Source organism: Eptatretus burgeri, chromosome 8 (assembly GCF_056783735.1).
Source record: "Eptatretus burgeri isolate ZD-2024b chromosome 8, Ebu_testis_v1, whole genome shotgun sequence".
Classification (NCBI taxonomy): Eukaryota; Metazoa; Chordata; class Myxini; order Myxiniformes; family Myxinidae; genus Eptatretus; species Eptatretus burgeri.
In genome coordinates this window covers 64,053,827-64,068,508 of record NC_140968.1, presented here as the reverse complement: position 1 = coordinate 64,068,508, position 14,682 = coordinate 64,053,827, and the positions used below count along the sequence as shown (strand labels likewise).

The 14,682-nt window shown below is 42.3% G+C and overlaps 1 long non-coding RNA gene across 4 annotated transcripts in view; it reads left to right on the top strand.

Annotated features, from left to right (window-relative positions):
* LOC147021884 (uncharacterized) overlaps window positions 1–14,682 on the top strand; it is a 39,040-nt gene that overhangs the window by 20,827 nt on the left and 3,531 nt on the right. The window contains exons 2-3 of one of the 4 annotated variants that reach the window (XR_015060983.1): window positions 4,801–4,974; window positions 9,573–9,793. This is a non-coding gene — a long non-coding RNA (uncharacterized LOC147021884). Of the gene's footprint in view, window positions 1–189; window positions 4,979–9,572; window positions 9,794–14,682 lie in introns of those variants that run through there. The other 3 variants (XR_015060984.1, XR_015060982.1, XR_015060985.1) reach the window with 3 other exon arrangements.

Genomic DNA, 14,682 nt, shown 5'->3' with positions numbered 1-14,682 from the left:
AATATAATGCTGACTTAGACAAACCTGCGTGATGGCGGTAATGGCACTGAGGGCAGAGCGCTAAGTTATTGTGTGTATGCTTGCCCTCCAGGAATACTGGGCAACCAAATGCCATTCCGGGCAGGCATGGCCATGGGCTAGCCTGTGGGGGGGAGGGAGGGGTAAAACTGGGCAGCGTAAGCACAGAAGGCCAGTGAGGGTGGTCAGTAATAATTGCCAGTGAGGACTCTTCAAGCAGTTACTTCAGTGGAGTTGGTGTTATGAGTCTCGAGAATGGGATGGCTGCCTGCTGCCAACACTTTGCTTCACACAAATCTCGGGTTATGGAGTCCATCAGCACAGGGCCCACCTTGGCAACAACAACACAACAACAAGCATTTTAAGGCCATTTTCCCCACTAAAGCAGGGGTTAGCCTTGCGGGCCCCATGACAATCTTCTCCACTTTACCCTATTTTCTGCATCTCCCCTTTTAATCCCCTTGCCCACATTTCCTCTTCCACCACATTTAGCCAAGTTTTTCTCGGTCTTCCCTGTCCTCTACTTCCTACTACACTCCTTTCCAACACTCCTCTCACCCAGTCACTTTTATCCTTCCTCAACACATGACCCAACCATCTCAACCTGTTTCTCTTCACAACCTCCATCACAGACTTTATTCCCATCATCTTCCGCAAGTCATCATTTGCCTTCTTCTCTCTCAACGATACTCCACACATCCACCGAACCATTCGCATTTCCAGCCTTTGTTGCTGCTCCATGTTCAGTACCCATGTCTCACTCCCATAAATCATCGTACTCCTCACACATGTAGCATACACCTTTCCCTTCAGCTTCAACGACACTCCCCTCTTCGTCAGCACGTCACTCAGTTCCCGAAACTTCTTCCATGCACATCTCACTCGAGCAACCGTCGAAGAGTCTGATCCACCTTCTCCATTCAGCATGTCTCCGAGATAGCAAAATGTTTTCACCCCTTCCAGCTTCACGCCGCCTCCAAGATCCAACTCAACAATTCCTTCATCTGCTGCTCCCTCGATGCACACCTGACACTTGAATGTAGCTGCCACACTGGTTAATGACCCTCTCACCCCACTACATTTTCGATGAACCCATTCAGCACACATTGTACACTGAATGGAGTTCACTCCGACACCCTTCCTGCACACAGCACACGGCCACTTCCCAGTCCTTTCCACCTCACCACATGCTTTACCACTTGCCATCACCTTTGTCTTTCCGATATTCACCTTCAAACCTTTTGCCTCCATACATTCCTTCCACATGTTCATCTTCTCCTTCAGTCCATCCATACTCTCTGCAATCAACACCAGATCATCTGCATACAGCAGCTTCCACGGTAAACCCTCCTTTATCCTCCGAGCCAGCACCTCCATCACAACTACAAATAGAAGTGGACTTGGTACCGACCCCACGTGCACTCCCACCTTCACTTTAAACTCACCACTGTTCCCGTCCTTCGTCACAGCTGTGTGCGCTCTCTCGTACATTGTCATCACTACTCTGATCAACCATTCCTCCACTCCTAACTTCCTCAATGCCCATGTCATAACTTCACGTGAAACCCTATCAAATGCTTTCTCGAGATCAACAAACCCAAAAAACAACTTCGTCCTCTTCTCCATGTACTTCTCCTGCAACTGCCTTACAATAAAAATCGCATCTGTCGTTCCTCTTCCTGGCATAAATCCAAACTGCATTTCGTCAATCTTTACCTTCTTCCTTATCCTGTTCTCCAACACCCTTTCCAATACCTTAATTCCATGCTCCAATAACTTTATTGCTCTATAGGAGCCACAGTCCAGAGGGTCACTTTTCCCCTTGTACAGAGGGACGAGGGTACTCAGTTCCCAATCCACTGGAATGCGGCCTCTTTCACCGCCAGATTACAGATCTCTGTCATTCTCTTCACACCCCAACTTCCCGCTGCCTTCAACATATCTCCCACAACTCCCGTCGGCCCTTCCTGCTTTTCTACTCTTAATTGCTCTTATAGCTTCCTCAACTTCCTTCTCAGTTATCTTCTCTGATGTTCCTAAAACCGGGTTACTCTCGATGTTTCTATCCCATTCATTTTCTACATTCAACAGCCTTTCCATGTATCTCTTCCATCTTCCTTTAATTCCATCTGAATCCACAACGATTTGTCCCACTTCATCCTTCAAGCAACTCACCCCCCGTCACATCAAATCTCTCTCTCGCTATCTGCTTTGCAATCCTGAATACCGCTCTCTTACCCTCCTCCGAATCCAAGCGTTCTCCAAATATTTTCCTATAGGCCTCCTGTACCTTTGCAACCTCTTTCTTTGCACCCTTCTTGGCTTCCTTATAACTTTCATGTGCAGCCTCTTCTTCCACCGTACCCTTCACCTTTTGCCATTCCTTGAACTTCTTCGTCTTCTCTTCAATACTCTTTCCAACTTCATCACCCCTACCACCATGTTTCCGAGTTCCTCGGTGGTCCTTTTGTCCATCCACATACCTCACCGACGGCTCCCAATAGACTATCTTTCATTGACATCCAACCACTTTCAAGCTCAACCACATCATCCTCAACCATACTCAGCCTCTCTCTTAATGCTTCCTTCACTGTCGCCTCTTTCAACCTCCACACCTTCATCCTCGGTTGGTACTTCACCCGCTGAATTCTCCTGACACCTTTCACCCTTATATCGCAGACAACCAGGTGGTGCTGCGAAACAGTCTCCTCCCCTGGGATCACCTTTGTGTCCCGGAGGTTTCCCCTATCTCGCCGACGCACCATCAGGTAGTCAATGGTTGTCGTCGACCCACCTGACTTGTATGTAATAAGCTCATTATCCGTTTTCTGGAATTGAGTATTACAAATCAACAAATCAGCTCCATCAGCAAACTCTAAGATCCTTTCCCCTTCTCCATTTCTCACACCATATCCATAACCCCCATGGACTCCCTCAAAACCGTCTGGACTCCTTCCCACATGTCCATTCAAGTCTCCTCCTCCCACAACAACTTCCTCATCTTTCACATTTTCCATCAACTTCTCTATCGCACACCAGAACATGTTCTTCTCTTCATCACCTTGACCGACCTGCGGGGCATATCTTGAGATGACGTTCACCAAGAGATTTCCGATCACGATTCTCACCATCATCAACCTTTCACTCACTCTAGTCACACTCACTACACTGTCTACAAACTCCTCAGAAAACATGGCACCAACACCATGCACGCCTTCCGGGCACCCTTGCCACATAAACTTGTACTTCTGCCCCTGCCTACCCTTCACCATTCTCACACCACTTCCCTTCCATCGTGTCCCCTGCACACTACATATGTCCACTCTTCTTCTGAGCAATGTTTCAACCACTTCTCCCAATCTCCCTGTCATTGTCCCAACATTCCACGTCCCAAACCTCAGAAACTGATCTCCACGTGGGGCACCAGACGATTGGTCGTCATTTCCTCCCTTGCTTCGATGGGGTTCCCACCCTTGGGTTTTAACAAGAGGGGGGTGAGGACTCCCATGGGGTAATTCGGGCTGTACCCTACCCATAAGTTGTACTCATAATGGTTTCCTTTTGAGGCGATGTTTTTATGGCCGGATGCCTTTCCTGACGCCAACCCTTTTAGTCACCTCTTACGACACGCAGGGATACGGTGTACCTATTCTAACCGGGCTAGCACACACCAGGCTACCTATTCTAACACACCACCATGGCAAAGACCTTTAAATCCTTACTTATCTCCATTGTTCCGTACCCCACTTCTATGGCTCTAATTAATCTTATTTGCAAATAGTAAATACTTTTGAAAATAATTTTTCTGCCATCTGTATTTTTATTGATCTACATAAAGCATTTGATGCAATTAATCACAGAATATTATCAAAGCTTCATTACTCTGCACAGTGGCCTTCAAAAGTGTTCAACACCTTCCAATAATGCCACATTCAGATGAATTACAAATTATGGAGAACTTTTTTTTATTCATAACTGAAGAGATCAAACTAAACACTGTTATAGTTGAAGGAGGTTACAGGTCAGGAATACCAGGAAGAAAAAAAAAGTACAAATCAAAATTCACTGGTTGGAAAGGCACTCAGCCCCTTCGGTCAATACTTGGTGGAAGCAACTATTGCAGCAATGACTGCTATGAGTCTTTTTGGGTAGATCTCTACCAGCTTTGCACGGTGAGATGGTGAAATCTTTCCCCATTCTTAACCTGAAAATTGATTTCGTTCTGCCAAATTTGATGGGGATCGGCGATGGACTGCAATCTTCAAGTCTCGCCATAAATGTTCAATTGGGTTCAAGTCAGGACTTTGACAGGGCCACTCAAGAACATTTATTTTCTTCTTATTCAGCCACTCCAGTGTAGCTTTAGCTTTGGGTTTCGGATCATTGCCCTGCTGAAATGTGAATCTCCAACCCAGTTTGAGATTCATGAGCGACTCAAGCAGGTTTTCATCAAGGATTCTCCTGTACTTTGCTCCGTCCATTGTCTTTTTTATCCTGACAAGCTTGCTCGTCACTGCTGATGAGAAGCAGCCCCATAACCTGATGCTGCCACCATCATGCTTGACAGTAGAGATGGTGTTGACTGGGTGATGTGCAGGGTTAATCTTGTGCCAGATGTAACGCTTTGAATCAACACCAAAAAGTTGAATTTTTCTCTTGTCTGACCACAAAATGTTTCTCCACATGCCTGCAGTATCATTATAATGCTTTTTCACAAACTCCATATGAGCTTTAAGATGTGTCTTTTTAAGTAATGCCTTCTTTCTTGCCACCTTTCCAAAGAGGCCATGTTTTTGAAGGGAACGGGATATTGTTGATTGATGAACACTGACCCACATTTCGGACATAGAGCTTTGCAGATCTTGCAGTCGTTGGATTTACAGTGACATCCCAAACCAGTTTCCCGCTTGTGTGGCTGCTGAGTTTCGATGGGTGACCTGATCTGTGTCAAGTCTGGTTGGTATGATGCATCTTCCACTTCTTAATGATGTATTTCACCATACTCAAAGGGAAAATGAGTGACTTTAAAATCTTCTTATAACTCTCTCCTGAACAGTACTTCTCCACCACTTTATGTCAGATTTCTTTGGATTTACTCCTGAAGTGATATTGAGTGAATTAGGCAAAGGGCTTAAATACTTATGCAACTGTGAATCATGTGATTTTCTCTGTTAATCTTTCATATTCACATTTTATCTGCATTTTTTTTTAGCTTTGTCACTTTGGCATAGTTTGTGAAGACTATATATTAAGTTTGATTTGAAAGCATCATGAAATAAGTTCAGGAGGCATCCAAATATGAAAACTTTGGTGGAGGGAGGTGGGGGGTTGGTGAACACTTTTGCAGGCCACTGTATTAAAAGAGATTGGTTTGCTAATTATTTAGGTAATCCTTTAAAGTGTACAAAGCATCAATCTTCTTTGCCAGATTTTAATCGGACTACATGCAGAAGGATCATCACTTAGACCATTCTTATTCTCACGATAATTCATGGACCGGTGTGTGTGTGTTTGTTTCTTTGTTTGTCATCCTACTCCTCATACAGTTCTGGGCCAATTACATCTGTACTTGCTACATAGGATCAGCATGACCCCAAGTAATGTATAGGGGTGTTTTTATCTTTACCGATGGTCTTGGGGGAGGGATGCAAATTCTCAATGTAAATGTATGTGTATCATGTAGCGCCACCTCCAGGTGGGGGTGAGTATTACAAGTCTCCACCATTTACAGTACAGTATTCCTGTCCCCACATTTTTTTTTTCCGTGAGATGTTTTAAACTATATGCAGTAGGTATATTTTTGTTTCATGCACATAACCCAGGGTTTTTTTTTTTGGGGGGCGGGGGGGGTTGCCTATACTGAGCTGTCAGTTGCCTATACACAGCACAAATAAAGGTATACGTCAGAAGAACGCGTTGCATGCTTGAAAAAGATCACCCGTCAGGCAGGTACTCTGGTAGTTCTTATAACACATTAATGACATTCAAAAAATTCCAAAGCACTTTCATTCTGTATGCAGATGATACAAATCCACTGTATTGTGATTTAAAAAAAAGTTAGGTCTTATGTAGTGTTGTTAATAAAAATCTCTTGAAAGTTTGAGAATGGTTCAGAGCCAATAAATTAACTGTCAATTAAAAAAAAAGTAATGTTGATTGGAATAATCTTGAAATGGAAAGTGAATACTGAACGAGTTCAAAAAGTTAAAAAGCAAAGTACCTTGGTGTGTAAACTGTCAATTATCTTGGAAATTTCATTTTCATGAAGTCGAAAACAAGATTGCTAAAAGTATTGGCACAATCTATAGGCTCCATTGTTTATTTATTTAAAATGTACTTGAAATGCTCTATTGATCTTTGGTACTCCCTTATTTATTCGACTGTAATTTAGTGTGAGGCAACACATTTTGTCTGTACTTAATAAGTTCTTACTATTACAGAAAAAAAATGCAAATTATATTTGGAATGCAACCGCAAATCTATGCTGATCCTTTATTCGCTCACCTGAAATCCAATGATCTTATATTCTATCAGCAAGGTATTTTTTATCTATAAATGTGTCAATAAACAATATCCGTTTCATTATTTGAAAGTGTTTGACCTTACTTATGAAATTCATAACTATCCTACTCGGTCGATTTCTAATATTCAGTTATAAAAACACAAAGCTGCTCCTTTTCAGCATAATGTTCGAATTTGTGGCCCCAAAATTTGGAATGGTTTGACTGACGTGAAAAAATATCCCCTTGAATATATTTGCTTCCAAATCAAAATATTTCTTTATTTCATTATATAAGCGCAGACAGAGAACATACATGTATATAAATCCATTTCACTCTAATGTATTTATATACAGGTGCCCTGTTTGCAAAGCCTTTGGTTTGTCATCCCGATTAAAATATTTATCCATAGCAATTGGAAATTGATCCATGATTCACTGTTTCCTATTATGTTATATTATTATTTTTTGTTGTCTGTAAGTATACCTATTTCTTTGTTTTATGTAAAGGGTACCCAATACAAGCAGTTAGATTTCTGGGAATTACACCACCTTCTATTTCGTTCTGTTATCATGTACATTGTCCTCCAATCTGTTCAAGGAAATAAATGGAACATATGAAATATGTTCCATGTGATCAAGACTTAGAAAAGGACCCAATAACGGTGGTAAATGCTTCAGTATAAAATGACTTTGTGGGATTTTTCTACGAAAAGTTTCATGGAAAATTATACTTTGCAAGTTTAAATGTAAACTGTTGCTCCAATGATAAATAATACATTAACAAACAAAGTGATGATTGGCTATTTTATGTTCCTAAAAATTTGCTATAGGATTCAGGCCACTTCCGCTATCATTTATTTAACGGCCTCTATTATTCACACATTATTGTGAACTAAGCCAGGGTAGATTCTTGGCTCAAGTTCTTAACGAATGGATGGTCAGGTCTGACATTCGAGTGAGTGCACGTGGTAGAAATTTGAAAATGATTCAAGATGTTGTCAATGACTTACCTTCTCTTAATGAAAGACACCATTGGATATTTAACATCAAAAAACAGATGGGACACCCAGTATAACATCGACCTGAAGTATGGTGCATTATGTGATGCAATGTCATTTACTTAATAAACACTCACATTCAGATAGTTACGTATTTAATAGATTTTCTCACGTTCACATAGTATGTACCAAATGGACGTATTCGGGTTCAAATAGTAACTACCTAACAGAGGTAGGCTGGCTACTCACTCTCAAATAGCAGGTACATAGTAGACATACTCAAGCTCAAATAGCACTACACGGACTTTGTAGAGGTGCTGAAGCTCAAATAGCATGTACCGAGTAGAGATACTCAAGTTCAAATGGCACGTACATAGGAGAGGTACTCAAACTCAAATAACACGTACCTATTGGATATACTCACATGGATAAAGTACATACGTAATAGTCATACTCACTCTCAAACAGTACATACTAAATAGATGTACTCACACACAAACGCAAAACAGTACAGACCTAAAGACATATTCATTTGCAAATAGTATGTATTTAATAGACATACTCATCTTCAAATAGCATATAATGTACCTAATAGACGTAATCAGACTCAAATAGTACGTATCTAATAAACGTACATACTTAATATACGTTCTCACATCACTTAATGTTAATAGACAGTCACGTTGTAGTACGTACTTACTAGACATACTCATCTCCTGCTGACTGGTGGCATCAAGCAAGCAAATTCTGTTTTATATTATAGATTGTAAAATATAGAACCCATTGGATATACATTTTTCCAATCCATCATCGTCTGAACATACAGTTATGAAAATCTGGAAACTGCAGTAAGGTGCAATATTTATTGAATGATATTGCATGGGCCAATAATGTGACAACTTGTCTTTGCAAGATGCATTATAATCCCTTCACGTTCAGTTGATATTGCCTCTTATGACTGGCACCATAACTGGGAGGTTTTCACACACGTCTTTGAGCTGTCTATCCAAGGTTAAAATTTTAACTCTGAACTTTTACGCTGGTGTTTTGCATGTAGGGTGATGTATCAATGCATGCACCATCCATCAGGACATTAATCATGTGCACCAGCACCGGTTGGTAGTGAATGTTAATGATCCCACAATGTCCTTAGCATAGAATAGATGAGGTATCATCAGCACTCTTTTCTATTTGCAGGATTTTTGGTGATATTTAAGGTGGTGGGAACTAGAACAACACTCGAGAGAGCGTGTGCCTCTGCCAGGCTGAACAGTTTACGTTTTGTATCCCATTGATGGGCTGGATCTGGATGTGGACCTGAACCAAAACCTAATCAGCTTGTTCTTGTCACCTACCCAACTTATCGACCTAGTTTTATCATAACCCGTCCACAACTTTTTTGAAATATCTTGCTATATATATCGTTTTTGGTCCCATCACAATGGTGAACAATCACTTGTATAATTTTCTCGTAAAATTATTGTATCCAGATTTGGATCTTCACCAAAATCGAAGCAATTCGTCCTTTTCACACATCCAACCTGTGCACCAAGTTTTGTCTGAATCCGGCCACAACTTTTTGAGATATTCTGCTCGCATAAAAACACAGGGATGAAAACATAACCTCCGTCCACCTTCGGTCGCGTAATAATAAGTAGCAGAGTCAATTGATATTGTCTTTTCAATAAGTAGTTTCACTAAGAAGCAGTAATAGTAATAAGTAGCAAAGTCAATGGACATTGTCCATTTCACCTTCATCACCAATAAAATAACAACATGCAGCAGCGATGTATGTTTTCAATCACTTTTCAAACTAACTCTGAGTATATACGCAGTTCTGCAAGTTACATGGTCTCAACAGGAGAGAAGAATTGTTTACTGTCTGAAAATGCTGAGTACAGCTGGTGTCATAAATCCTGGGCAACATTGGCAGACACTCAAAAGCAAATGTTGGTACAAAAGTGTGTTTGTGATCTACATTCACAAAAAAATTAATTTTAGTCAATAATCAAAGATATTCAGTTGAACAGCTGATGTCATTCTTTTCATATCAGGAATCATACACTGATTCATTTCCCAGAAAAGATTGCCAATGAGGCAACGATGAAGGGGCACGTGGAAGTCTGCTGTATCTCTCAACGACATATCGCCAACATGCTGAGATCATCTGAAACGCCCTGACCAGCACTAACGAAAACTTTGCCGCAGGCTCTGTGGCTGGAATTTCTCACTGCATTCATATGAAAGCTTTTCCAAAGATGCATTTTATGAACTTGTGAGTCACTGCATTGTTTCTATGTCATTATATTTTCTAAACTTTTAATTATCAATTCAATGCTGTGTTATACTAATTTTCTCTTTAGTATGAACAACGTTAATGGTGGCTTTCCATTAAAAAAAGTAAAACTTTCTTCCTATTAAGTATTTTTAATTTTTCTAGAAACAGGCTTCATTCAAACTTTTGTGGGATTTATAACACAATCATTGGAGTATGTTGAGCTATCTGTCCAATCTAAGATGACTCAGAAAATTTGTTTGGTCATTTGTCGTGTTAGTGATGTCTGTGAGAATTTATCCTTAAAACTGCGGAAGGCCTTTTCCACAGGAAGAAAACAACCAGAGATAAGGATGTTTCAATTCTATTGTGTTGGTCATAATCTTATGGGTGCCATTTATTTCTCACATGTTCTATATTATTTACTCCCCTCCTGAATGCTCCACTCCACTGCATTGTATCACTTTGCAGTATCTTTTGAAGTGCCTCCTGGAATTTCTGATAATTTTAGTTGTCCTTTGAGAACATCCTTGTCACGCAATCTTTTTCCACTGACTACAATTTCCTTCAACAAGTTGACCAGAAAACACCATTCTGACAACATGATCCCTCCATCGAAGATGAGAGATTGTAATAGCACCTCCATGCTCAGCATCTTGGCATGATGGAGAACCTCGATATTAAATATATTATCTTCTCAAGAGATCCCCATAATATGTGGAAAATTTCAAACTTGAAAACTTGTTATCTATATGAATAAATGTCAGTGTGTCTCCTCCAAAACTCCAAAACCATAAAACCAAGCAGCCTGAAACGTTGCGTGCATACTAAGGGATTCCAAGGAAGTGCAAGACAGAAAATTGGGTATTTGTGCTAATTAAAACTCTTCTTCTTCTTCTTCTTCTTCTTCTTCTTCTTCTTCTTCTTCTTCTTCTTCTTCTTCTTCTTCTTCTTCTTCTTCTTCTTCTTTCGGCTGCTCCCTTTCGGGGTCGCCACAGCGGATCATCCGTATGATCTGCATAGTGATTTGGCACATGTTTTACGCCGAATGCCCTTCCTGACGCAACCCTGGTCACTAATTTGTGCTAATTAAAACACCCATTTTAAAGATAATTGTCAGCCTTATTTAATTATATCCTTCATCAGGTGCATCCTCGGCCACCTCACTCTCGATGGGGTCTTTCGGCTTATCCTGCGTTATCCTGCGTTACCTCGCTGAGGTCTGAGGTTCGGCTTATCCTGCGTTACCTCGCTGAGGTCTGAAGCCGCCATGTTTTTTGGCCTGCTCAACCATGCCTTGACTGACTGCTAAAATAGTGTTCATTTGTCAAATTCAGACGTTGCTTGACATTCCTGGCATATCCAGGTGCATGGTGTTTATATGACCGATCGGCGATCGCAAATCACTTACCAAAACTGCCGTTCCTTATCAACCATTTTGTTGGAATGCTTGCTTGAGTGCTTCAGCCACTTGGCGAGTGCTGTACAATATTCGCACTGTTATTGAATATATCGATCAACGTGAACAAAGTTCAAGGCCCATTCACCTGTGTTTGGCAATGCGGTGCCTCAGGCGATGGTTCGATTGCTGAAAATGTGCAATTTTATTTTACACCACGTTTCCCCTTTTTGTACGATCTTCTTTCATGTGAAAGAATGGATTTCATATCGATATAGATAGACACATAAAAATAATTAAATGTTTCATTTTTAAAAGTATCTTCAACGGTTTTGTTGAAGTGAGTGGTTAAGTCACTCAGTCGAGCGCTCTTCAAGCTTCAATGGGGATATCGCCCCTCTGTTCTCCGTCGATACATCTCTGGAATTAGGAAGACAAAATACATTATATGATCACAATGTGTAAAAAATGTTTGCAGTTGTTGCAAAGCAATAAATCACTACATCATGGCAGGATAGCCGAGAGATGCGCACACTCGCTCTAAGCTGTCTAGCCTGGGTTTGAATCTCCACCCAGCTATAAACCCCCACCCGGTGTTTCACAAGCAGGGTGATTCATCAATGTGTGTGCTGTCTCTGGCATGGATGTTAAACTGGATGTCACATCTGCCAGAATCCCCCTCCTCCCCTCGACCCCTTCTCACTCTCCCTTCCCCTCTCACCCATCCCCATCTCTCACCCCTCTCCCTCTCTCACCCCTCTCCCTGCCTCCTCCCTCTCCCTCCACTCTCTCTTTCTTGCCCTCCTCTCACCCTCCTCTCCCTCCTCTCTCTTCCCGCTTCATCCTCTCTCTCCCTCCCCCTTATCGCCTCCCCCCCTTAATATTTCCATGAACCAAGTGATGGGTTCTATTTGCTTGGAGTAAATAAACATGGAAGCAATTAAAATACCAGACCATCTCACGCTGCACAGCAGTGGCCAGGCTGATGAGGCCTTTTTCTACTCACTGTTACTTTGCCCTTTGACAATTTGACCCGACTGTTAATTAATCTTCTCCACATTCTTATAATAAGGGTTTGTTGAAAAATTGATGATAAAAGCTCAAGTGGTTAAAAAATTAAAGTTATTCCCTGGACAGACAGACACAGACACAGAAGTGATTGCAAAACTAAATCTCCCAGTCATGGTCAGACAGGCCAACAATGTCTCCCCATTTGCCCTGTAAGAGGGAAGTAATGTTACAAAGCAATTTATTCTTATTAACTTATGTAAATCCTCATTAACTCTCTCCACTCACCCATCTCCCTTCATTCACCCCCTCACTCACCCTTCTCAAAGTTTCCCCTCCCCCCTCACACCCACAAAGCTGCATCCTTCCCCTGCCCTTTCTTCTCCATCTCATGACTCCATCTTGTCAAATCATCAAATTCCTCTGCCCCATCTCTTATTACTCCCCACTGTACCTCAACCCAGTACCACAGAGCCTTTTCTCCTCCTCATCTGCCACCACCCCCCAGCTCCACTCCAACCCCCACACTCTTTCAACAACTCTCCTTACCTTCCCTCCTCCTCCCTTGTCCCAATCCCCCTCCCTTTCCCGCTCCTGCACCCAAGGCCTCCTCCCCTCCCTCTTCATTAACAGCATGGACCTCAAATATCAGGGCCTTTGCTCAAACCTGACAGATCTTTCCATACAGGTTGCCACTGACAAACCAGACATAATCTGCCTAACAGAAACTTTCCTCCCTCAAGACGTCTCTGACTCCCGAATATCTCTCCCTGGTTACTCCCTCCTCCGGTATGACAGACCTGAGCGTCGTCCTGGTGGAGGAGTTGCTCTCTTCATCAAAGACTATTCCTCACTCTCCATGCACTACCCTAACTCCCCCACACCCAAAGGAATACCTCTGGCAACGGCTTCCCCTCAACTCTCACCTCATGTTTATATGTGTACTGTTGCATCCACCAACCAGTGATGACTCCATTTACACCTCACTATCTGAAAACATGGACCAACTTCTATCCACTCATTCAAACTCTCTCTTCCTCATATGTGGCGACTTCAATTATCATCATGTCAGTTGGCTGGTGTGGGTATCTCTCTCACCTGTCATGGCACTTCAGCAAAAGACTTCTGTGACTCATTGGGACTGACTCAATCGGTCTTTTTCAAGACGCGGATCGCAACCAATGGTACTCGATCTCTTCTGGATCTGATTTTAACAAATTTCCCTGAAAATATCTGCTGTTCTTCCTCTGCTCCAATGAGTTCTTCTGACCACATGCTTGTCAAAGTGGACATCTCTGGCTGTTATGAGAGAACCACCTCACCGCCGTCGAGTCTGGCATTTCTCTCAGGCTGACTAGCAGGGTCTCCAAGCACCCATCAAACTTCTAGACTGGTTTCCCATCACTACTTTCTCCAACATCAACTCTTCCTGGGAATTCTTTCAAAGAAACTTGCTCTCCCTCATGCGCAGATTTATCCCCTCTCATCTTCAGTTGTCCTCCCTTTCCTCCCGCCCTTGGTTCACTGAAACTTGTGGCAAGGCAGTTGTCCTGAAACAAATTGCCTTTGCCTCATGTAAAGCAAACCCAACTGAGGGTAATCTCAGTTCTTTCCATAAAGCTCGGAACAAGTGTGTGTCTACCCTTAGGAGAGCCAGAAAACAACATCTTTCTAATCTCAAGTCTGAACTCTCAAACCTCTCTCCCTCCTCCAAATCCTGGTGGCATCCAATCAAATCTGTTTCTGGTGTATGATCACCCTCCCTCCCCTCCCTTAACTCAAATGGCCGCACTGCTGATACCGCACGTGAAAAGGCTGAATGCCTAAACTCAGTGTTTGCATCTAAATCTTGTGTCCCAAACCCATCACTTTCTGTACTCACCTTAGCCAGTTGCACCCAGCTGTTCCTGGATTTTGTGTCCTTTTCTCCTGACAATGTGGAGAGTTTGCTGTCAAAGCTCAACTCAGATTCTGCAGCTGGTCCAGATGGCATCAGCCCAAGTGTCCTAAAAACCTGCCCCTCTGCTCTTGCTCACCCTCTCTCTGTTCTAGTCACCCTTGTACTTACTCAAGTACTTCTACTTTTACTTTATTTTACTTTTACTTCTATTCACTCTGCAGACCTGGAAAAATCACAAACTGGTCCAACACGTGGAACATGTCTTTCAATCCTGACAAATCTCACACTCTCACTAGATCTCTCTGAAAGGACCGTTTGGAACCCCCCTCCCTCCCCCATCTACTTTCTCAACAACCCTCTGGAAGAAGTCCTTTCAATTAAGTTTCTGGGTCTTACCATCTGCCATGATCTTTCCTGGGAAAGCCACATTTCCAATTTATCCTCCAAAGGCAGTTGCCGACTGGGCATCCTCCATCGTGCAAAGTCCTTCCTCAGCCCACCTGAGCTCCTGACCACATAGAAAGCTTTCATCTGCAGCCTGATGGAGTACTGCACTCCCCTTTGGGCTGATGTTCCTGCCTC